We start from the raw sequence: 27,181 nt of genomic DNA on the forward strand, positions 1-27,181 counted from the left end.
TCCCTGGTGCCTGAACAGCTAACTGGTATCTCGCGCAAAGTCACCATGCTGAAAAATATAACACACTACTAATCAATATACACACCGCTGCTGAGGGATCTCTCACACACTTTACTAGTTCCCTGGTTTTGTCTCGGCCCCTCTTAAATCGAGTACGGATCCTCTGCTTTCCGTAGTACGGGCCCATACTACCTTCCACATCTATCCGTACTTTCCTTAAGAGTTACCTCAACTCCACCAAGTCACTCTACTGCTACTGATCTCTGCTACTCTTATCCTAGGCTTGCCCTAGGGAAATCTTTGAATCCACTCAAACCAGTCCTCAGCTGCTGAAGGCCTCCTTGTAATACTAATTAGCCATCACCTGAATACCATCACCTGTGATGAGGCTCGGATAATCCTTAGAGTAAAAGACTCGTCCCTACAACGGTTAGACTTAAACGAGAGCTGCGAATAGGGCCAAATCCAACACTCTAAGATTATTCAACCCCGATCACATTAGACGTGACGTATTCACCTAACGGCTAACTCCTATCACCAAGAGTTCTACAAAGCACAAAGCAAGCAGCATTCGGACACAGGAACTACTCAAGCAAATCTATTCTCATAACGAGAAACTGCACTAGCATACAATGCTAAGCTCATACTATCATGCATAACCCTAACAAGCTATCCTACTATTGTCTACTCAATACTAGCATGCAAATCTTGTAAAGCTAAAGCACATATAGCAGGCACATAAGGCATCCTCCTAGATCCTTAGTCCTATACTAGCATGCTATTCTACTAAAACTGAAACTGAAACTGGAACTGAAACTGAAACTGAAACTGAAACTGATAATCATCACATAAACTTGCATGGGTAATTTGGGAGTACTTACTTGAGCTCAGCTGATTGCATGCACCACACCCTTTTCTCTTTTTAAAGTTCTTTTCTTTCTAAAATTTCTTTTCGCTTTTTCCAAAAACTCTTTCTTTCCTAAAAGTTTCTTTCGAAAATGTCTTTCTTTTGAAAACCTTTTACCATTTCCTTAGTTTGAGTTCAGACACATTCGAAGTGTATCCGAATCCCTCAAACCAAGGCTCTGATACCAACTTGTAACATCCCAAAAATCACGACAAAAATTTTCTTTTTAAAACATTAGTAAAACCATATTCATAAAAACCGTATCATAAATCATAACATAATTTCGTAGCATTAATTCGAAATACAAACTTATTATCAGAGTAAAACATCCCAGGCTAGCTGACTATGGTGTGTGCACTGCAATCTTTCCGAGCTCCTCCTTTGAAAACTGAGTACCTGAAACCAAAAACTGAAACTGTAAGCACGAAGCTTAGTGAGCTCCCCTAAACTACCACATACCATACAATAACATATAAAGCACATACTGGGCCTTGCCCACTGCAACGGACCGAGGTCCGGACTAACTCGGGCCTTGCCCCCTGCATCGGGCCGAAGTCCGGAAACTGACTGGGACCTTGTCCCCTGCATCGGACCGAAGTCCGAACTAACTGGGGCCTTGCCCCCTGCATCGGACCGAAGTACGGAAACTGACTGGGACCTTGTCCCCTACATTGGACCGAAGTCCGGACTAACTGGGGCCTTGCCCCCTGCATCAGACCGAAGTCCGGAAACTAACTAAACATAGCATGGCATAACATATCAACTAGCATGAATACATATACTGCATACTGCATCGGGCCGTAGCCCGGAACACATAACACATAACACATAGCACATAAATCTTGTTTGGGCCACGAAGGCATCAAACATACTAACTACTGCATCGGACCGAAGTCCGGAAACTACTGCTAACTGAACGGGCCGACATTGTGGCCTTAGACCCGTTCCTAATGGAAGGAAACTCACCTGAACTGCTGAATTCTGCTGGTAACCCTCGGACTACTAACCAACCACCATCTGAAACGCTGCTCCTCTAACTCTCCGAGCTACCAATAACAAAGCGACACTTAGCCTGACAGACCTCTAAAGGTCAACTAACTCAACTCTGATCAAAGTCAAAGTCCTGGCCAAAGTCAACCTTCCATGTTGACCCTACTCGCCGAGTCAGCCTACTGACTCGCCGAGTTCACTGATTTCCGAGTTCTGTCCTGTCCAACTCACTGAGTCCCCACTCAACTCACTAAACTGAGCCTTGACTCGAAGGGTTTGGGGTTTCGCGACTTGACTCGCCGAGTCCAAGAACAGACTCGCCAAGTCCAAGGCAATCTTCAACAGACTCGCTGAGATGTTCATCCAACTCGTCGAGTTCGTTTCCATCTTCATACTACTCGCCGAGTCCACTCAAAGGACTCGCCGAGTCTATTCAATCCTTAATCCATGCAGTGGCTTTTCAAGCCAAACAGGGCTTCCAACTCATAGATCCATACTTCTAAGGCCTATCCCTCACGTAAAGTGGCAAACTTTACGTGTAGATCAAGAGATCTAAGCTTAAAACAATCCAAACTAGGGTTTAAGACAAAGAGGCTTCACTATCAACCCAAAAACAGATGCTTTATGACTTTCTAGGCCAAGATACACTCAGATCTGAAATAGCAACTCCAGATCTGGGCTTCTAACTCGAAATAGCTCTTAAGCATGGCATAAAAGCTCCAAATCTCATAGCCAAGGTTGATATAATAAACAAAAGAGGGAAGGTAATGATTTATTACCTTAAATGCTCAGAAATGTTCCACCAACTCTGGATCCAAGGCCCCCTTCTTGCTCCACAATGGCTATCTTCTCTCTCAAACTCCAAAAAGCTTCACCAAGGGTAAATCTTGCTCCAAAACGATTATGACAGCTAGGGTTTAGTGTTCTGTGATCGAGAGGCAGTAAAGAAACCCTAGGGGAGAGAATGAGACAATTAAATAAGCTCTAAGTCTCGGATTTAGGGTTTTCCTTGCTCAAACCAGACTCGCCGAGTCACCTTGGCCGACTCGCCGAGTCGGTTGCTTACACCTCGACCCGGATCCCGCTAGGACTCGCCGAGTCCCTCCTTGGACTCGCCGAGTCTCCCCTTAAAATTGGGGTTTTTCTTTCTTTTCTTGGCTTTCCAAACTTTGGGTGTTACAAATTTTTTTTTTTTTTAGTAAATTACTAAAATCGTCCCTATGGTTTGGTCAAAATTGCACGTTTGGTCCCTAACTTACTTTTTGCACTCGGATCGTCCCTGTGGTTTGATTTTGTTGCGTTTTTCGTCCCTGTGGTTTGATTTTGTTGCATTTTTTGTCCCTTACATACATAAAGTTAGGGACCAAACATGCATTTTTTACCAAAGCATAGGGACGAAAAACGCAACAAAATCAAACGACAAGGACGATCCGAGTGCAAAAAAAAGTTAGGGACCAAACGTGCAATTTTGACCAAACCACAGGGACGATTTCAATAATTTACTTTTTTTTTTTTTCAAAAAACAAACAGTACCTAAATATCCATAACATAAAAGTTTTTGATATGTACCTTTCCTATCCCATTTGAATAGAATTTCTGGGGTTGTTAATGAATCTAAAAATTTATAACATAAAAGTTTCTTCGAGATCATTCATATAAGAAGTTCTGTATAACAATTTATTGGTCTCATACAACATATCTAAAGGACTACGGACTTCTTTATACAACAAATACAAGATTTAATTCAAAGGGTGTTTTCATAAAAGACACAGTATTTTGATCACCTTTTCACATAGGACCAAATTTTTCATTACAAACACTAACAAAAAAAAAATACTGACATTACTTTTTATGGTTTTCTTATTTAATTCATTTTTAGGTTGCCATACACTACAAGAAAACAAAGCTTTAGCGGCGCCAGCCAGCAATAGCGGCAACACGTAAATGATGCGTTACGTGTCGCCGCTATTGCTGACTGTCGCCGCTAATGCTTTGATTTAGCGATCCCCGTCATTCTCACCCCAGTCGTCCGATTTGTTTTCAATCTAACGGCTGTTAAAGAAAGCGGAAAGGCGCGCTGAGTTTCCCTCCATTTGTCTCCGCTAATGCCCTAATGCCGCCGCTAATACCCGTCGCCGCTAATGCTAAACGCAGATATCCCCTTCACAACTTACCTTTCTGCCATTCAGAGCTTACCTTTCACTCGTTTTTCTCTCGTATTAGCGACGAAACAATACCGGCGACGCATTTGCAGTGACATTCAGCGTATTAGCAACGAAACAATATCGGCGACGCATTTGCAGCGACATGTCACCGCTAAAGGTATTAACGGCGACAAGCCCACCCTTTAGCGGCGACACGTTTTGCTGCTGTTGCCCAATCTTCTTGTAGTGATAGGTAGTCGATCTTTACATGTGTTCAATTCATGATTTGGATGCATATAAAATATGTCACATTAGTATTCAAAATAATTTTCACAAAATAGACAACATGGTCATATTTCTTTACATAAACATTTTCTATCAACAAGACTTAAAAAAATCAATATACGAAATATTTAGTTTTTAGTCATATATAATCATTTAAGACATCGTAATCCATAGTTCTTTCTAATAACTAATTGGTGGCACACAACATATATAAATTAGTAGTTAGGATTATGGACTTATTTATGCAACAAAGTTATATGAGTGTATCAAACGAGTGTCTTCATGAAAGATATAATAAATTGATCACTTTTTTAAACAAGCTCAATTTTGTTTTCATTCTAAAATAACACAAAATCCTGACATTTTTTTGGTCGTATTTAATCAATTTTTAGGTAGCCATCCGCATACATATTGCTTATATGTTTTAATTTAATGATTTGGATGCTTATACAATATGCCACATGTATTGAAAATAATTTTCACAATATACAAATAATTTTATGAACATAACTAGGTTATAACCCATCTAGTACACGGTATATAATAAAGCAAAATAAAAAAAATAAAAATACAATTGAAAACAAAAATTTTCTATGGAATAATTGATGTATATTGGTAAGTTTAGGATCATTATGAAAAATAATATTTAAAACGGTTAGAAAATTTAAATAATCTTATTTAATTCATGATTAATGAGAAAAGTACAATGCTATTTGGATAAAACATAAAATCAAAAAGTGCAATTATATATTGCTATTTGTGAAAACTTAAATATAAAGTACTGATGGGTTTTGGTCATAAGACATCCTATGTGCTCATACAAACCCTAATGCTTGGATCTAGGTTTCTCTATTGTACATGCATTGAATCCAAGACTATAAACCCTAATTCTAACATATGGAAATTGACATTAACATATAATTAGGTTTAAGAACATACATTGATTGTTATGTAGCAATAACAATCCCAATTCCTCCTTGAATTTGCTTTGGAAGGCTTAGAGTCACAAGTGTCACTCCTCTAATGGCTTACAAACACCATAAGCAAATGGAGAAGGTATAAAGAGAGAGGTGAGAGGTTAGAATTCGTATCTAGGACCTCTTGGGAAGGGATACACGAATTCATGACCCTAGGGGTGTTTATATAGGTGTAGAGATAGGGTTTCAGTCATTATCCTTATCTAGTTGATTATCCATTAAGCAACCAATAAGATAATCCTTGAATCCTTATCATACTCGAATTCTAAGGCTTTCCAACCTTAAATTCGTCCACCATATAAATAAGATAATCCTTACCTTATTTTGTAACTATCACATAATTACAAATCAGCCCCTCTAGTTTAATTAATTACATTTGATCACAAAACTAATTCTTAATTAATTATTGACCAATATTAATTAAACAAATATGATTTCTCCTTTAATATATTATTCTTATAACATATTAATAAATCATATTATCCTCTCTTTCTTTATTAATTTCTCCAATCAAGTTGTTTTGGTGAAGGCAACCCAAAAGGACCATGCACCATCGGGTCAAGTACATACCAAAATAGTTATGGACTTAGACACTAATCCAACAGTCTCCCACTTGGATAAGTCTAACAACTATTCTGCGTATGACTTCAGATCCCGATCTGCAATCGTAGCTTTCCAAAGCCGCTGTCAACTCTGATCATATCAGATACGCGTGTCCTTAGATAAGGGATCATATATTCCTCCATTCTAGATATCGTATGAGATATGATTTCAAATCATTCTCTTTGTACTATATCTCGATTTCCGATTTATGACGACAGACTAATTGAACAAATCAAATTAGCCCTAGCCCGGCCGAGCATTTACGTATGTCATCACTAAACCATCGAGGGGCCCAAAGATATCGCTTTTATCCTACTTTGGATAAAAGGAACGGATAAACTTTGATACAATGCTCGCTTGCACTCACTCACCGAATTACACACAACAATATGTTTTATAACACCAAGTTACTGGTGCGTTGACATATTATCAATGTGCAACCGATCAGCAAGATACAACTCACACATCTCGGTTTCAAGAATATAAGATGTTATCGTCTCACTAATCACTCGAGATAGTGATCCAAGTGAGCGTGGGTTTAATCCAATGCTCAAATCATATTCATAAGCACTCATGAACGTTGCAACAAACATTTGCTTATGTCTAATACTCTTTTAGACAATCCACACACCAATTCACGACAATCTTCATTCATATCTACTTCCAACATATGAACGACTGTGGCCCGTTTGAATAATTCGATTATTCTTAATAAACTCAATTATCCTGGAAGTCAAAACATGCAAAGTGAAACACAAGAATAATACTAATCCCATATGGCCTCAAACCTTTGAGTATAAACAAAACACGTTTTATTTATCACCATATCGATTACTCATTATTTGTCGTTTCGGGTAATCAACCTTTTACTTGAATCATTACACTTGTCCCATGCTCCTAGCATGCACACAATGTTTACCTATGGTTCTTACTTTTGTGAAATAGACAAATTGAACAAATTTCCAATCATTCTCATTTCACAACTCCAAATCCATTTTCTTAAGTGTAAGAATATCAAATTCTTGTTACTTATAGAATATACTAGATTCTAACACTTTATGCAACGATCCTTTTGTAATGTCACTGCACCAAAGTCTCAAAGACTATTGCCAATGATATTACAAAGTCCTCTATCGGAGATTGTTACAAGACAATTCCTTAGATACGATGTCTCTCACTCAAAGCACATTCCTTTGAACATCCTTTTGCATAAAGGTTTCTAATCTAGTCATAGATTTTCAATATTTACTTCCCAATATGGACACGCTTCCATATGACAACTAATTTCTTAATAGAATCTTATCTATTCGTAATGATGTCAATATTGTCCATCCAATATGGAAACATTTCCATAATTTCCAATACTATACTTCCAACTACTCACAAGCGACCAATTCTCGTCGAACTTCGAATTGTCCTTTGATAGTCGTTTAATTATTTTAGTCAGAACCAATTCTAGTCCCTTTTCCCTCTAAATGTGCTGGACATTTGGAAAATTTTAGAATGGTCAAACATTAAAGCATTTGCAATCAATCCTATACCCGAAGCGTATGGGACACGACGCACAATGTTTTATTTTCTATGTTCTCAAAATTCGAATTGTGAAGAGGAATGCCGTAATCATAATCGAAACTTTAAGAACACACTATGTACCTTTGACTAAACATTTCACAACCTAATCCTTTAGATTTGAAATGAAGCATAATATTCTCTCCCTTAATTATAGCAAAACAACCTTTCAACTCTTACAACTTTGCAAAGTATGACTCTTGTTTTCTATAATTAATATTGCCAACTATGCAATACTTGCCTTAATAATCATACAATCATAACATTTATGCTCCCACTATCATGATGATTATTATAAAACATAACACTTATGCTCCCACTAGCTTCGACATGTATTCATAAACATCTTAACTTTCAGAAAAACAATACTTATTGAATTTCTTAAGTTCATGTTTCTAATACTTAGTGCTTTGATAATCTTTTATCAAGACTTCTTGAACTTATACACTTTTGCCTTAGATAGTTCATATGTGTGTCTTAACAATTAAGACTAATTGCCAAACCTCACAATTCAAATTATGGAAAGGGATGACGTAACTATGATCGAATTCGAGAATGCAATTTTACAATCACTATCTTCTTAAAATCTTTCTTAGTGAAAGCATTTCCTCACAATCATTTTCATGAAGGAGGAAATCTTATGACACTTAGATTTTGATGGTGTATATGTTCCTATCCATGTGAATTTGTTAAAACCAGAGTTTACGACAAATTCAAACACATATGAACCGAACTCTTTTAATCTTGATTTCTTGCCTTATGGTAGCACAGCTGCCCACCACGTCTTCCAAGTAGTTAAGCAGCTCACCCTTTCTTATCAATTTACCTTTCATTGATCAAGGTCCTTGCCTTTTGTGCATTCAAATGAGAACTCATAGGACTCACATGCATAATTAACTCGATTGGATTGGCACAGAAACAAAATAATGTCTTCACGATAGGTTGTAAACCTCAACTCGTGTGCTAGTGATGATCAATAAGGTTTATTTGATTTGTTCTTGAAACCTTTCAAGACCATTAAGACTCCCACTGACTCCTTGACATATAAGATTCTTTTGTCAATAAACATTTCTTGACAAACAAATATTCAAGAGTTAGTGTAGTTTTTATCAAAACACTTCACAAATTGGTCCTAGTTGGTCTTTTGTCTTATCCAAGACATCACAACTTTCCACATTTGATGAATGTTATAAACCTTTAATACTTTTCACTCACATGTCACAATCTTAACTTTAAGACTTGTTATTGAAACGAAGTGTGATTGACTTCTTGATTTGACCATTTCTTCAATCTTTGATTCCTCTTCTTAGACATACAATTGTACCAAGACTCACTTAGAGGATCAATTGAGATATGGTTCTTAATCATTAAGATCTATCATAAAGCATAAAAGCTACTCTCCCTTCTTCTTAGAATGGGGAAACTTTTGTCTTTCTGCCTACTTGATTCTTCTTATTCGTTCTACTATTGATCTAAACCCTTTAATCAATTCAGAATTACACTTAATCTTGTAAGTATAATCATATTTACTAAACCTTTAGTAAATCATGACGAATATCTTTGTTACTCTTATGGTGAACTTGATCAACACACAACTTTGTGTATTCGATCTCCTAGTCCTTTACTTGACACTTTGTCAATGAATTAGTCCAATTTCCAAATACGAAATTTCTCATTCATCGTGCATCCACGTTGCATGATTCCAAGTTTCTGTCCAATTGAAACTTGGGCGATGAGAAACTCTCCCTATTTGGTAAATTCTTGACATTTCCATAAATAACATAACTAAGAATCATATCCATTCGTTGTAGAAATATGCAAACATCAATTTTCATAACGATTTCATTGCAAGGAAGTAAACAAATAAATGAGTCAAACCAAAATTTATTTTATTTATTGAAAGCAGCGGAAAAACATTTGTCCTTACAATGCAAAATCTATTGAAAACTATGTAAAAGAAAATTTCTAACAACTCTATCATAACTATCTAAGCTCAAAATCCAATCTTCAAGTCCATGAGATCGAGATCCATCTCTTGTGATTAGATTCATCTTGCTCTCTTATCAAGCTTCCTTTCTTTTCACCGATCCTTCAAAACATTCAAATGCAATCTTATCACATCATGTATTAAGAATCAATGAATAGGAACTTAATGGAGTTAGATAGTGGATTCTTACCTAAAGCGTAGTCATACTTTTGACTCTCCCATCTCTTAGATCTCTTAGGTAAATAGGGCAACTTCGTTTCCAATGCCCCTTCTCTTGGCAATAAAAGCAAACGGACTCCTTTGGAACAACACATGGAACTACCTCAGACATCGCCTTTCTCTTATGATCAAACTTTTCGATCATTGCATGTCTTTCATTGCCATTGTCTATATCCATAGAGGTCTTGAAGGCAGATTCACCAATCAACTTTGCTTTTCTATTGCGCCAAACCATTGCTGATTTAGCAGCAATAAGCATATAGGTGAGATCCATAAGGGTCACGTCGCGGTTCATCATATAGTACTCTCTTACGAACTCACTATATGAGTTAGGAAGTGACTGAAGAAGCCAATCAACAGCCATCGCTTCACCGACAACGGATCCCATCATTCTTAATCTATCAATGTGTGACTTCATCGCTAAGACGTGTGCACACACCGACTTGCCCTCTTTATGTTTACTTGACAAAAGGGCTTGAGTGATATTGAACCTTTCAATTTTACAATCTTGTGGGTTAGGGAGAATAATTGGAGGAGGAGGAGGAAGTGAAGCATGATTTCTTGTTCCTCGATCGAATCGTGGAATATCATCTTCACGTGGAATGCTTGTTCCACGGGATTTGAGAAGACCATAGTTGTCGAACTTTGACATCGGGAGAAAAACGAATTCAAGTTAGTTGATTGATTGAGTCCTTGGTAAATCACCCAAATGAAATTCCAAGGCTAGGACCCAACACAATATCCTACAACTCGGGAGAGGGATGCCGTAACCCAAATTGCAGAACATTTGAAGGTAAGTGAATGACGATTCACTAGTTTCCACCATGAAAAACGAAAAAGAAATTTAAGTTTTAAATCTATGAAAACTCCTAGATCCTTTGAGATTCATTGAACATTTCAATGGCATGTTTAAATCTCGATATGCCCCTCTTGTTTGTGACTAGGATGCCGAGGATCACAAAGCGGGTGTGAATAACCATGCAAACTACATGGTGCCCTCACATGTTACAATCACCTATTCGATGTGCCGGTAAACCACACACGCTCCACCGAACTATGACAAACATTGAGTCACCCTTTGCTACCTTTGCTTAGAACCATTTAGTGTGCCGGTAAACCACACACGCTCCACTAACGTCTTCGCAAGGGCACAAAGTGTAATTTCATGGAATTGCATCAATTCACTTTTGCCTAAGTAACTAAGATTGGGAATTTGAAAAACATTTAGTTACTTTGTATTTCATTATACTTATAATGGAAGGTTTCGTCCTATCCTACCCGTTCGGCTAACGACCCTCCACTAGTCAAGAGTGCGATGGGTAAGAGTGGATACCTATTCAATCGCCATTTTATAGGCAATTTCCTTAAACACCCCTTATAGACCAGCTTCGTGAATGAGGCCTACTAACGGTAAGACTGACTTTTACTCATACATATATATAATATTAGACTTTTAATGATATATATATGGTATAGGGTGTATTTTATACTTTTAAAATACTATATGGTTAACTTTAACAATTACACTTTTAATTCAATTAAAAATTAACCTAAACCTTTATGGATTTATTAAATCTCTTTTAATTATACTCCTTAATTAATTAATAAAACCATAAGGGTGTGATTTGAACTTTTCAAAACATTACTAGGGTTTTAGAATTTAACATTTCTAATTAAACCTTTAATCAACTTTTAAATTCCAAAACTTGAGGGCAAGTTTTGAAACCTTTTTCAAAACATTAGGGTTTTAACTATTTAATTTTCAAAACTCCAAAACTTTTGGGTTCAAATTTAAACTATAAAACCTAAAGGGGAAAATATGAAACCTTTCATAACAACAATGATCAAATAACAAATAATTTTAAATTAACATTTAATCACATAATTATCCATCTTTGATTTGTTTAATGATTTCTTGCAAAACAATTTATCAATTTACTCAAAATAATTAATCAATTATCTTATAAGGAAACAATTATCTTGTTAATTGATAATTATCTTTAATTAGATCAAGAATATAGTCATATATATCATAAAATCGGATTTATATTGATCTAACATGATAAGGTAACTATCCATATGCAAAAACAGCAAGAAATTCCGAGATAAGCATTATCTGACGAGTTGACTTGTCGAGTCTGCATGGACTCGGCGAGTTCAGCCATGGACTCGGCGAGTCCAGCCTCCACAATCCAAAAAATCGAATTTTTTAGTTATACAATGCATCAATACAATTGAAACCAAGCTAGGCTCTGATACCACTGATGGGTTTTGGTCATAAGACATCCTATGTGCTCATACAAACCCTAATGCTTGGATCTAGGTTTCTCTATTGTACATGCATTGAATCCAAGACTATAAACCCTAATTCTAACATATGGAAATTGACATTAACATATAATTAGGTTTAAGAACATACCTTGATTGTTATGTAGCAATAACAATCCCAATTCCTCCTTGAATTTGCTTTGGAAGGCTTAGAGTCACAAGTGTCACTCCTCTAATGGCTTACAAACACCATAAGCAAATGGAGAAGGTATAAAGAGAGAGGTGAGAGGTTAGAATTCGTATCTAGGACCTCTTGGGAAGGGATACACGAATTCATGACCCTAGGGGTGTTTATATAGGTGTAGAGATAGGGTTTCAGTCATTATCCTTATCTAGTTGATTATCCATTAAGCAACCAATAAGATAATCCTTGAATCCTTATCATACTCGAATTCTAAGGCTTTCCAACCTTAAATTCGTCCACCATATAAATAAGATAATCCTTACCTTATTTTGTAACTATCACATAATTACAAATCAGCCCCTCTAGTTTAATTAATTACATTTGATCACAAAACTAATTCTTAATTAATTATTGACCAATATTAATTAAACAAATATGATTTCTCCTTTAATATATTATTCTTATAACATATTAATAAATCATATTATCCTCTCTTTCTTTATTAATTTCTCCAATCAAGTTGCTTTGGTGAAGGCAACCCAAAAGGACCATGCACCATCGGGTCAAGTACATACCAAAATAGTTATGGACTTAGACACTAATCCAACAAGTACAATGCTACTTAGATAAATAGAAGTCCAGAAAATATAATGTGTAAATTTGATAACATTTAAATAGAAGATTATATATAATTAAAACCACTGAAACTAAAATAATAGAACTGATTGTTAAAATGTTACTTGTAGGTAGAGCATTTGAATAACAAGCTACTCTCAGTATTTCATCGATCTAAAAATGATGTAATAATAGATGTATGTTGGTGGGAAAATGTTAGGCATGTGATTATTTTGGTCTAATTTTTTAAGCTTATATACCACTCTCTCTACAGTAGATTAAAAACAATGTAATTAGTAATAGGTTTATTTTAATTATTTTCATTGAAAGAAATCAAATGTTAGATATTCCATATATAGATATATGACCATTTTGTATTTCTTAGAGGAATGAAATCTAATTGATAAGGGTGTTAATTAAGAATTAAGCTCGTGGCTGTGGAAAATCAAAGTAATGATAATTTTATTAATATTTTAGATCGATATAGTATATAGAAGTGTTAAGTGAATAAAATTAAAATTGGAATGAAGTAGCAAGATTCAAATATAAAAGCTTTTTTTAGCACCCGTCCTACAAGTTTAGGAAAACAACCAATAAAAATCAAAAGTAATGATTGTTTTTGAAAAAAGAAAATATGCATACCTTAACAAAAACTTAAATTGAATATATAATCTGCTATACTTCAAAAACTAACGACGCTTTTCCTCATAAACAAATAAAGAAACAAATGCCTACATAATCATTGAATCTTACATTCTTCTATGCTTACATCACATAATATCAATCATAAAAAACGCAAAATTTCCTCAACTCCTCAAATCTACAACTTCATTGAACGGAATGATTTCAGAGTGATTGAGTCATTACAACTGTCCTGTTATGGTTGAGTACATATTCACACAAAACATACAAAATGTTCAAGAGTAGATATCATCATAATAATCTCCAACATGTAACATACTTTGTGCTCCACTCAGAATATAATGTTCAATAGTAGACATAAAGTTATATTTTCCCTAGATCGCATGAAACACGGCACATAATTATTGCCCAAAAGAAAGTTTGCATGAAATTGATAAAAGAAGCAAGTAAACTATAATTCCAAATTTGTATAAACTTTTGTGCCGTTTTTAGGAGGTGTTTAAAACCAAAGCCATTGAATTTAGTGCAATCACATTTTCTTATCTCATAAATGTACTATGTCATACCAACATACAATTACAAACAACAAGAAACATACTTGTTAGTCATACAAAAAGATCTTTCATCATTCCTTTAATAGTTTATAGACTGATTTTTTTTATCTTAATTAATGTCATCTTCATATAGTTTTAAAACATATATCCAAATATGTAGTTTTAAAACATATAGTTTTTCACCATCGGTTTAATAGTTCATTGAATATTATTTTTTCCAGATGTCTCACGTTTCACCTAGTTTAACCATGCAATGTGGCAACAATAGATAGTTTGTTTTCAGCGAATATAAATACTCATTGTTAGAGGGTCATTGCAAAAACATACTTCATCCCAAAAGAACATTGACACTATTGGTAAAAAAATGGAAGCTAGTTAGCTATATTTGTCATCTGCAGAATAATGTCCACTACATGTGTTTGTATCAACGAAGGTAAAAAAAATAACCTGGATCCCAAAAGAACACATCTATACCTGACATCCAAAAACAAAATTTTGTCATAAGAGGAAACTATTCAAATCCAGTTCCATTTTTTAAAATGGAAGTATAATGTTACATGAAGAAAGCATCACAAATCAAATAGTTATCCACATTTTGGATATAAATTGACGTAATTCAACAAATATGAAATTTGGATAATTGAATAAACACTCAAGGAATAATAAACTAACCTACCTTTACCTCACGGACTAATTCTTCACTACGAAATTGTTTTTGGGTGGGAGTAGGTTATGCAAATCTAGATGAGATTTACCAATCCTGAAACGAAACAAAATATTTCATTTCAAAAAAATTAATCAAAATTAGTTATTGTATATAGTCAAGTAAAGAGAATACAAAGAAAATATGAATAATGATTTACTGTTTACCTTCTTTCCGCATCAGTTCCAGAAACCCTAAATTCGCAATCATACAAACGGAGTTGAATCATATTACTTTGTAAATCACGTAATGATGTGCCGATTCTGTTGATATTATTAGGGTTTTGACATTTAGAAATGAAAATATAGAGGAAGGAGATGCGATAGTTTTTTTGAGCGAGATTTAGTATATGAGTAGGGACAATCTATCAAATTCATATCAATAGATGATTACTTAGCTGATTTAGTGGGATAATAGTAGCGTTTTTAAATTTGGATTGCTGATTTTATGGGATGACAATATTAGAGGAATAAAAAATGAGCCGGAAGACCAAAATAAGGTGAACAAAAAGTGGACACGTGACAAATATAAAGTCTAAAAAAATGACAAGTGAGATTTATAGGAGTGGTTGAGCTTACTTAGATGAAAATGGAAGGAATGGTTGGGTATAATAATTCAAACAACTAGCATGATCTTCACATACAAGTATACAACATGTCTTGCCATCAAACAAAGACAATAGATTGATATAATTCCCGTCCGGCTTTATTTAATCCATTTTTTCGGATATTTTTGACCAAAGTTTTTTATATTTTCTCGATACGTTTTATATACGAACATTGTTCTAAAGTTTTTATTATTATAATAACTACTTTATAAACTTTTTTCCAAACTTTATTTAAACTTTATTTAAACTTTATTAAACCATTTTATATAATAATTTATATACAAACTTCTTTGCAAACGTTTTGATAAATGTGTTTTTTTCTAAAAGTATTGCAAATGTTTATAAGAAATCTTAAATAAACTAATATTTTTAACAAAAAACACTTGCTTGAAAATATTTTCCTTACAAATTGTAAAATCACTTTCATAATATTATTGCATTTTTCTATTATGAGCATTGTATATATCTGTAACCATATGGATTTATATTTAGCATAATATTTTCTAATTATTCAAATATATACAAAATCAATATAACAAACGTTTACCTTTTAGTCTCATATAACCAGTTAAATTAGAACCATGCCATGATGTAATGTGTTTCCAATGCCAATAAAAAGTAACCCATCCAATGGTATTTTAAAGAATTTCATTATATCTTTATAAACTTGCAAAATTACGCCTATATCATTATAAAACTTCAAATTACATGAAATATCGAATAAAAACTATAAACTCACACACATACACACACACACACACACACATATATATATATATATATATATATATATATATATATATATATATATATATATATACACTCAAATGGCCGAATACTTATTTTAATGATAACTAATATATTTAATAATTAAAAACATTATCTTTATACTAAATTGTAAATAATTTATTAAAGGGTAAATTACACCGTTGGTCCCTCGTGCACATGCCAGAAAGCATGTTTAGTCCCTATTTCCAAAATTTAACTCGTGCAGTCCCTCGTTGTTATTTATCTTGCATGGTTAGTCCCTATGTACGTTAACTTTAACTCCTTCCGTTTAAGCCACCCACGTGCCTTGCACGCAGGGGCATTTTCGTCTTTTCAGGGTTTGTGTCTATATTTAATGCCGTTACACTGCAACCCTCTTTTCCTCTGTATCCTCTCATTCGTCTCTTCCCCTCGTTCGTCTCTTCCCCTCGTTCGATCGATTTCTTCCAAATACATAACAATGATCGATATTAAATGCAATTGTGGAGCCACTGCAGTGATTCGCACATCTTATAGCAAAAGAAACCCTGGGAAACTCTATTATGCTTGTACAGTAAAGGTAAGGTTAATGACTTCAATTTCGTTCTTCGTCTTCTCTAATTTTGCCCTAATTCTTCATCTACTTTAATTGGTTCAGGGACCATTATGCAAGTTCATAGGATGGGTGAATGATTATGATCAGGACTGTGATTGTATGGCGTTTAGGATGAAACTTGAAGAACAAAATCGCAAATTGAAGCTTTACCTAGTTATTAGCTGGGTTTTTTTTTGTTTCAGTCCTTATATATAAAGTGTAGGTTAAGTAATGAAGTTGTTAGTATTTTGGTATGTGTATATTGTAATGGAGACTCTTTGTAATGTTATTTGTATTAACAAAAAAATTTCAATTTTAGTTACAATATATTGTGTAATCATAATGTGGTGTTATCAGTTGGTGTTCAAATTTAATGAAAATGTGGTATATGGCATACAAACAATTAAACCATTCAATATACCATATGCAACATATGCAATATACCATTCAATACTAGCATATGCAACATATGCAATATACCATTCAATACTATGCAATATACCATTCAATGTTATCAGTTGGTATGTGTATATTGTAATGGCAACATATGCAATATACCATTCAATACTAGCATCCAATATAACAATTAAAAAGGACAAAAACTCTAAAATATCCAAGATAACCATTGACCATTAACATAAAGGGACATCCAAAATAACAACATAGTCTTGTGGCATACAAACAGTTATCCTACACAGCAACAAAGTATCAAAATACAACACATAACAACAAAGTATCAAAATACAACACTACAAATTCTCAAAGCATGGGGCTTTTTCCTTTGTTCCCAACTCCATTTTGTACACCACCACTGCTACCTGCTGCACCTTCTCTTGTTGTATTCCCTGCTGCACCTTCTCCTGTTCCATTCCCAGTATGTGATTGTCCCTTGCAGGTCCTTCCATTATGGCCCACATTTCCACATTTTGTGCATGTTACAGATTTCCATTTTGTGGACACTCCATCATCTTCTGTTGCAGATCTTCTTCTCTTTTTTTTTGGTCTGCCAATAGGGACACGATACTTTGGTGGTATCAACTTGGTAGGACATGTGCTTTTTTCCCACAATAACCTCCCATTAATAGGTTCAACTTTGAAGACATACATTTCTTTCCATGTCTTGAGCCAATAAGTTGGGTGTACCCATGTCTCAGGTATTCCAACATTTTCATTGTTGAGCCTCATATCCCATATAGCTGCTATACTATGTTTGCAGGGTATGCCTGTCAGTTCCCACCTATTACATGAACAAGTTTGTTGGTCCATATTAACCACATACTGATTAGTACCTTCACTTGTAACCTGGTACTTCCCATTGCCACAGAACACTGCCCTACACTGTGATGCCCTTTCTTTAATTTTTTCAAGGGTCTTAGTGGCTGTAGGAGTTAATGGGCCATTAGCTTTATCAATTTCTTTTTGAACCATGACAATTTTCCTCATGATATACTCCCTAATAAACTCCAAGCAACTGATAATTGGCTTATCACGACCCTTCACTATCTTGCTATTCAAACTCTCACACATATTATTCAACACAACATCACAATGTGCCCTCCCTAATAAAACACAACTGTATTAGATTATTTTTAAAAATTATACACTTATAAACATAATATTATATACCTGAGAAGTGGGATCTGGACCAGTGCTTAGGTGGAATAGAATTAAGCCAGTCATATGCTTCACTGTTAAGTTTCTTTAATTCTTCCATGGCACTGTTGAATTGTGGTATGGTGGTACATGTTGCACATTTCCAAAGACAATCCTTGAATTCCTTGCCCCTCCATTTACGTTTCATGTTCTCATGAAGATGCCTTAGGCAATATCTATGCTCTGCTGCTGGGAAAAGTTTCTCAAGTGCAGGCAATAACCCCTAAATCATCAAAAGAGTGAGGTTGCTTATTGAATTGTAAAACATGCATGTGAAAATGAATGGAGAAATTTATTTACCTTCTGTCTATCTGATATGAAAGTGAAGTTGGAGTTTGCATACAAACCAAGATCATCTCCTAAGTTAGTTAAAAACCAGGTCCATGAATTAAAGTTCTCTGCTTCAACAACTGCATATGCCAAAGGGTATGTGCAATTGTTCCCATCTAAACCCTGAATTATCATGTCAAACACAGTAATAAGCAAACAATTAACTATGGTCAAACATTAATCAAATACTAAAATATGATTATGCACATACCACTGCTGTCAGGATCATACCATGGTATGGACCCTTCATGAATGCACCATCAAGCCCTAGTAAATCTCTTTTCCCTGCTGCAAATCCACTTTTCAGTGGACCAAGACAAATGTATACTCGTTCAAATACCCTGGTCTCAGATGCATAACATGGTTCACTTTGCACTTGAAGTTTGACTGTGGTGTTTGGATTTCTACTCTGCACCTCCTGTAAGTAGTCTCTTAGACATGAGTACTGAGCAGCAAAATCTCCCCTAATTGATTCCAGGGCTTTCGTTTTCGCCCTATGAACTTTCATGTCTGACAATCCAAGTTGGTATTTCTTCTCAAGCATCTCACGTAATGCTCTAAGTGGTATTTCTGGGTTTTCCTCCACTGTGTCAACAATCTGTTCAGAGAGAAACTTGTAGTTACATGCCCTAATTTTCCTTGTTTGAAGGCACGTATGTTGCTTTTCATAGGTCTTAACAGTCCAGTTAATGTCTTTTTTCCACTTACTCACTAGTAGGACCCATGGGCATTTATGAACAGAACCATCTTTCACTTTCTTTTTCTTTTGACTTGGTCCCACTTTGTCATTACTTTTGCTGGTCCCACCTGTTTCTAATATCCCTAGGTTTGGTATTGTCCCTTTGCAAACCACTCTAATCCTATTTTTGTCATTCTTGACGAAGTCTAACTCCCTTCTACTCTGTATGGAATGAAGATAAATTTGTTGCTTAACTTCCTTGGCTGTGCTAAAAGTCTGGTGGATGTAAAATGGATCTTTGATAGCAGCTGCTTCATTCTTATGTGCTCTTCGTAAATCTCTTATCTTCTTCCTTTTTTTACTAGCTTCACCCTCATCTGATGAAGATGCAGATACAAATTCTTCAGTGTTTATAACCTCTAATTCTTCATCACCTTCTACTGCTTCATCTCGATCATCAGGAAAACTTCCAACCCACTCCACCTCTTTGTCAATGTTGAGGTGAAAGTTCTTCATATCAACCTCTGGATCATCTAACAAATTATCTTCATCAACTATGTAATCGCTATCTTGACTGTATTCACTATCTTCAGTGTCATCACTATCATGACTGTCTTTACTAGCTTGACTGTCTTCACCTGCTTTTTCACTATTTGGTTCATCTTGTTCCATAGGAGTCCCACACCATTCAAATGTATCATCCCAACCATCAACATTAGGACATGTGCTTCCTATCATTGGTTCAGTCAAAGGGCTTTCAATTCTTGGTATATAGGCAGGGGTTGACTCAACTGTTTCACTCAATGAAACAAGGGGTTGTTCCAAGGTTGTTTCAAGTAATGTACTAGGGGGTTCGTCCATAGTTTCTACATTCTCAAAAACAGGGGCTTCTTCACTAGGACAATCCCCTGAATTTGACCATGTCAATAACAAGCTTTTACGACAAAGGGACTCAGGAATTTCGTGTATCTTTATCTTTGCAGGGTTTGGGGACATTTGATACGTATGGAGCTTGGTTTCCCAAAACTCTGTATACACTTCTATCACCTTGTGTTCATACACGTATGACCTAAAGTGGTTTATATCTTCGTCACAACCCAAAGCATATAACCCAAAATCTAAATCCCAGGTTGGTCGTTTGAAATGATAATAAATACTTTTACCTGGTTCCACACAACCAAGCAATTCCATTATCTCGTCCATATCATGCACCGAGAACAAGTCACTATCAATGCCATCAATATATTTCATCTTCCCCTTTATGTATTTGCGGCCTGGAAACTTCGTAAAAACTCCACCATAGTTCAATCGTATCGAGAACATACATGGATTGTCAGCTGCGAAGCCAAAAAAAAATTACGTTTTAGGAACGTATAATGGATGATCAACTGAAAATGTAGAAAATTTTACCGTATGAGCTTTGGAGATCGTATTCCTCCCATTCTTGCCTAATCCTCCAGTTCACCATCGTAGAAAACTAGGGTTTTCTCGTGCAATGCTAAGGGTCGACGGAGGATGAAATCAGAAATGATCGGTTATCGAAGTCGCGCCATACTGGTTCATGTATACAAACCCTGAAAAGATGAAAATGCCCCTGCGTGCAAGGCACGTGGGTGGCTTAAACGGAAGGAGTTAACAGTTAACGTGCATAGGGACTAACCATGCAAGATAAATAACAACGAGGGACTGCACGAGTTAAATTTTGGAAATAGGGACTAAACATGCTTTCTGGCATGTGCACGAGGGACCAACGGTGTAATTTACCCTTTATTAAAATACGCATTTGCAATCTCTCCCATAATCGATCTTCTTATTCATGACATGATTCTTTTCCTCTTCATATTTTTCATAATCTATTAGCAAAACCCAGTGATTTGATTTTCCTAATCAATTGCTAAACAATATATTGAATCTCCTACAATTATTTTAAAAAATTTGTGATTACTCTCCTCTAAACAATTTTATTCTTCTTCGGGTTCCTTAGTCACAAGTAATATCATGAAAAAACTAATTCCAATGCAGATATTAATATTTTATAAGGATTCATGAAGTAAATAGGTCTAGAGTAACAATGTGTGAGAAGGATAATGTAATATTAATGCTATAAGTTAATTATTTTCACAATAATAAACAATCAATTTAAATATAGTGTTTTTATTTCTTTTAATATATTAAATCTGATTAAATTATGTATTTTGGTATATACCTGAGTTTATATATATATATATATATATATATATATATATATATATATATATATATATATATATATATATATATATATATATATATATATATATATATATATATATATGGGTGAGCATTTGGACCGGGCCGATTATGTAGAATTTTGTGGACCATGGATCAGACCGAATAAGTTGTGTTCATGTCCGGATCCGATCCAGGTCCAGGTCCGGGTTTTCTGGTTTTTGGACCCTTTTGATTCGGATTTTAATTGCATAGAGTACAAGTCATTAATATAATGTTTTGGGTTTCATAGAACTCGTTAAAACGAATATGTTGTCGAGTTTGATATGATACAACTTGTAAAAATGATTACGTTTCCGTTTCATGCATAACTTGCAAAATTACTTTTCCAAATAAAAGCAATTAACATATAAATCAAGTTTACCAACAAAAATTAACAATCATAAGACAAACATACAAAAGTATTACCGTAATACCAAAAATCATAGTTTAAACTTTAAAATGAATCAAACTAACAAATTTCATAAACTCATAATCTAATCTTGCATTGGCCTCTTCCCCATATCATTGTCATCCATATCTAACATGTTTAAAGCTTGTGCAATCTCTACATAAACACAAATGAAAATGTTGTTAGTATTTAACAAAAAGTAATAACTATATAAAAAAAGAACAAAGATTGTAATTTTTTACCCAAAACTATATCGTCATCGTTCAAGATGTCATCAACATTGTTAATTATCGGATTTGTAGATTTTCTTACCCAATCTCGGGTGCATAACAAAGCTTCAACTATTAAAGTTGATAAACTAGTCAGATACTCACTTAAAACTCTACCACATGTGCTAAACGCGTACTCGGACGCCACACTTGAGATTTGTATCGTTAATATGTCTAACAAAAAAGAATTAAATTGTAACAATATTAATTTATAAAGAAACTACGAAAGACTAAAAAAAAGTAATCACCTTTCGCCATCCGAGCAACTGCGGGAACCTAATCGTATTTAGTCTCCACCACCCAAGAATTGAAAAAACTTTTTATAATTAACTATATTCTCTTTCAAATAAGTTTGAAACTCGTTATCTGTTGGATCTGAGTTGCTACCTCTCGTAGAAATAAAATCACCGAAAAAATCGTTATCATCATCAACATCAATGACTTTTTGACTCGCTTCTTGTTGAGATGATCCACCATTATCAAATCGTTTCAAGTAAGTTATAAATAAATTCTCCATCCTATTCTCAATTTCTCGGACCATTTGACATGCTTTTATGTCTATGTCCGTGGGGGTCAATGGCGGTTCCATCACTTCCATGTACACAACCAATTTTTAAAAGCATGTAACAAAAAAGGTGATTTGGTGGTAGGATCAAGTAAAACCGCAAAGTACATAAAATCGTTCATCTTGATTTATGCACCCCAGTACTTGTCGTATTTCGTCTTATGTCTTTTACCATTTCGAGAAACATTGGTTTGGTTGACCAGTTTCTTAAATGTATGTCAACATCTAAGACTTCCTGGATAAAAAGATTTACCAAAGGTTTTGATATAGCCGAAACAAGCTCTGTTTTTGTCTGGAATTTTTCAAAGAACTTCACCATTTATGTTACAACTTCAAAGTCATCATTTTCCGGTACTCTACTGAGATCCCTTTCATATGATTTATCTGTCAAAGACACATAAAATTCTGAATTATAATCTAAAATAATATCTAAAAAGTTGAAATTTTCCATCTTTGATAGCTCAACTTTGAAAGACTATAACTCATTTAATATAATACCAAAATCAACAAAATTATAGTCTAAATTCATCTACAAACTTTAATTAAACGTTGGAAAAAACCACGTGTCAATCCGACTTAAAACGAACGAGTTATGGTTGTTTAAAAACTTCCATGGATTACAAAATTATTAAAATGTTGCTGAAAAGCTGAAAATTTTCAACTTTGAAAGACCATAACTCATTGAATATAATACCAAAATCAACAAAGTTATAGTCTAAATTCATCTACAAACTGTGAATTAAACGTTGGAAAAAAAACGCGTGTCAATCCCACTTAAAAAAATGAGTTATGATTGTTTAAAAAATTCCACAAATTACAAAATTATTAAAATGTTGTTGAAAAGCTGAAAATTTTTAGCTTTGATAGCTCAACTTTGAAAGACTATAACTCATTGAATATAATACCAAAATCAACAAATTATAGTCTAAATTCATTTACCAAATGTAAATTAAACGTTGGAAAAAACCGCGTGTCAATCCGACTTAAAACGAATAAGTTATAGTGTTTAGAAAATTCCACAGATTACAAAAGCTTTAAAATGTTGCTGAAAAGCTTAAATATAACTTAAAAATAAGTATTACCTCTTACGCCAAATTCCATAAATGCCTCTCGTAATTGGTATGCGGACTTCAATAACTCGAAAGTCGAGTTCTATCGGGTAGGGGTGTCACCACATAGAAACTTCTTCGTTTGTAAGCCACAATCTTTCATCGCCTTCTTGAACTTGTTTATTTTTTTGTGGTGACACTTTAATTTATCGGACCGCCTTTTGGATACACTAAACATGATAGTTTTCGTATTTTATTCCATCGTTTACGATAAGGTTTAAAATGTGGTCCATACACCTAACTTGGAAATGCTTTCCACCATCGTAATGATAGGGTAACTTTTTGACCAAAAAGTCAATTGCCTTGTCGTTTGTAGCGGCGTTGTCCAAGCTAATGGCCATGTCATTTATCATTCTCCATCCACGAATACAATCGAGTAATTCTCGGCCTATATCCTCTCCCTTATGGCTATCTATCTCCCTAAAGTTTATAATTCTCTTGTGCATTATCCAATTCTCATCTATGAAGTGAGTCGTGACCACCATGTAAGTAGTCCTTTAAGAAGATGATGTCCAAGTGTCTGTTGTCAAATGTATAGCGGTGTTTGGGTTACTTAAAAATTGAAGCATTTTGGTTCTTTCTTCTATGTAAAACTTGGAAACATTCTGGGATATCGTATGTATAGATGGCAACACAAACTTAGCATTAAGTGTGTTGGTGTATTCCACAAAAGCCTCATTTTCAACGAACTTGAAAGGTAGTTCGCCGACCACAAAAAGGGTAAGTAATGCTTTTTTGATCCCAGCATCGTGTTTCCATGTTTTAACACTAGTCTCCCCATTTGACCCCTTCTTTAGATTCAATTTGGTTTGATTTTGATCTTGTAGCTTATTCGGGTTTTTTTTGACACTTACCTATGTGTTTGAGTAAACTAGAAGTCCCGTTTCTTTCCAAATCCGCCTTTAGTAGTCTTTCACACCAATAACATTTTCCATATCTTCTTTTGACACCATCATCCTCTTTTATCGTAACTTTATCAAATGTGTCCCAACAAGAGTATGTTTCTTTGCCACTTGTTTTTTTTTTTTTTTTGCGATTTGTTTTCATTTTTCCATTTGTTCTTTTTCATTTGCTAAAATTTGATTGGTCATCTTTTGCCGAATCGTCAACTAAATTAATTCGTGGTGTATTCTCAATAAATTCCTCTTCATTAACATTCGTAACCTACTTTACATATAGTTATAACAAAAATATTTTCACAATTAATCAATAAAATATAGCAACATACTTTATAACTTTCAACAAAAATTAAAAAAATTCAACCAAAAATCATAACCCTAGTTTACATACAATAATAAAAAAAACTTTTTAACAAATAACCTAAATATAACAACATACTTCATGACATTCAGCAAAAATTAACAAAAATCAACAAAAAAAATCATAACCCTAGTTTACATATAGTCACAAAAACAACATTTTCATAATTAATCAACAAAAATATAGCAACGTATTTTATAACTTAAAAAAAATTAACAAAATTCAACCAAAAAGCGTAACCCTAGTTTACATACAAGCACAAAAAAACATTTTGACAACAAATAACCTAAATATAACAACATACTATATGACATTCAACAAAAATTAACAAAAATCAACAAAAAATCGTAACCCTAGTTTACATATAGTCACAACAGCAACTTTTTCACATTTAATCATAAAAATATAGCAACATACTTTATAATTTTCAACAAAAATTAACAAAATTCAACCAAAAATCGTAACCTTAGTTTACATACAATCACAAAAAAAATGACAACAAATAACCTAAATATAACAACATACTTTATGACATTCAACAAAAATTAACAAAAATAAACAAAAAATCATAACCCTAGTTTACATATAATAACAATAATTTTTTTGACAAGAATTCAATTAAATATAACAACATTCTTTGTTAATTCAACAAAAATTAACAAAAAAAAAAAACCAAAAATCGTGAACCTTACTTTAGTTTCATCATCATCATCATCATCTCCAATCCCATTAGCATTCCGAAATTTTGATTCCGTTACTTCTAAATCGACACTTGAGTTTCACAGAAATCGATTTTCACTTGAGAGAGGGAGAAGTCGAGAAGGTTGAGATCGTTGAGACTTGAGAGAACTGGGAAAGAACAAAACTTGTAAAATCGAGACTTGCCACTTGCGAGATTGAGATTTGGAGAAGGGGTACATCCGTGTTCACGTTAGGATTTTGATGATTGAAGTGATCTTTCTTTGCGTCTTACGTAGCTATGGGAAAGGGATCGTCAAGGCGTCAACTCTAAGCCGTCGAAGACTCAAAGCAAAGCCGACTAAATTGAATTTTTTAAGCGGGTCCAACCGGTTCTAAACCCAGTAAAAACCGGACTGACCCGGAAAAAAACCGGACCGGTTTTGATGAAATCTTAGAACCGAGAACCGGCCTCGGGGTCCAAAAAACCGATTCGGTCTGGTCCACTGGTCCAAATGCTCACCCCTACTTTTGAAAGAGTTTATAAAAACTAAAAATCGGTTATAGTCCTCCAAATATCAGTAGGTGCAATTTTAGTAGCCTAGGGTCTTCTTATATAGTGTGGCTAGGATTAGGGTTACATCCATATAAACCCTAATGTGAATGAATTTTCATCTTACTTAGGACCCATGGGTTAAAACATCCATGGACTACCATTTGGTTTAGCCCATCCTAAATAACCATAGGCCCACAACATAAGATTGAATGATTTACCAAATCAATCCCCTTACATTTAATTAGTCTCTTTTGATCACTAAATTAATTCCAAATTAATTTTTGATCAATACTAAATAAATAATATAATTTCATACTAATATATTAGAATTTATAATATATTAATAAATCATAAATAACCTTTTCTCAAAAGTCCATCCTATCAAATTGGCGTGGTGATATGCAACCCAAATGGACCATGCTACTCTGGGGTTAAGTACATACCAATTATAGATATGGGCTTAGACACCTAATTCAACAGTCTCCCACTTGGATATGTCTAATAACTATTATTGCAAGTACAACTCCAAAATCCCGACTAGCAATCGTAGCTCTTAAAAGCCGCTGTCAAACTTTGACCTAGTCAATGACGCGTCTATTAGATAAGGGATCATATATTCCTCCATTCCTTCCATTATAGATATCGTATGGACTGAGACATGGATTGTAATTATTCTCTCTGTCCATTTGTTGTTTCCCGATTTCCGATTTATGACGACCGGATTATTGAACAAATCAAATCAGTCTAGGCTTGGCCAAGCACTTAGGGGTGTCATCACTAAATCATCGATGGGCCCATATATATCACTTTTAACCATATTGGGTAAA

General features: G+C 34.4%; 2 long non-coding RNA genes across 2 annotated transcripts; one reads left to right on the forward strand and one right to left on the reverse strand.

Annotated features, from left to right (window-relative positions):
- Window positions 1-14,133: 14,133 nt before the first annotated feature.
- LOC145003405 (uncharacterized) lies at window positions 14,134-15,058 on the reverse strand. Its single transcript, XR_013661954.1, has 3 exons — window positions 14,815-15,058; window positions 14,621-14,704; window positions 14,134-14,418 (listed from the first exon to the last, which is right to left on the reverse strand). It is a non-coding gene; the product is annotated as an uncharacterized LOC145003405 (long non-coding RNA).
- Window positions 15,059-16,173: 1,115 nt separating this feature from the next.
- On the forward strand, window positions 16,174-16,921 carry LOC145001866 (uncharacterized). The gene is made up of 2 exons (XR_013661739.1): window positions 16,174-16,581; window positions 16,660-16,921. It is a non-coding gene; the product is annotated as an uncharacterized LOC145001866 (long non-coding RNA).
- The last annotated feature ends 10,260 nt before the right edge of the window (window positions 16,922-27,181 follow it).

Source organism: Lactuca saligna, chromosome 6 (genome assembly GCF_052625555.1).
Source record: "Lactuca saligna cultivar CGN05327 chromosome 6, ASM5262555v1, whole genome shotgun sequence".
Classification (NCBI taxonomy): Eukaryota; Viridiplantae; Streptophyta; class Magnoliopsida; order Asterales; family Asteraceae; genus Lactuca; species Lactuca saligna.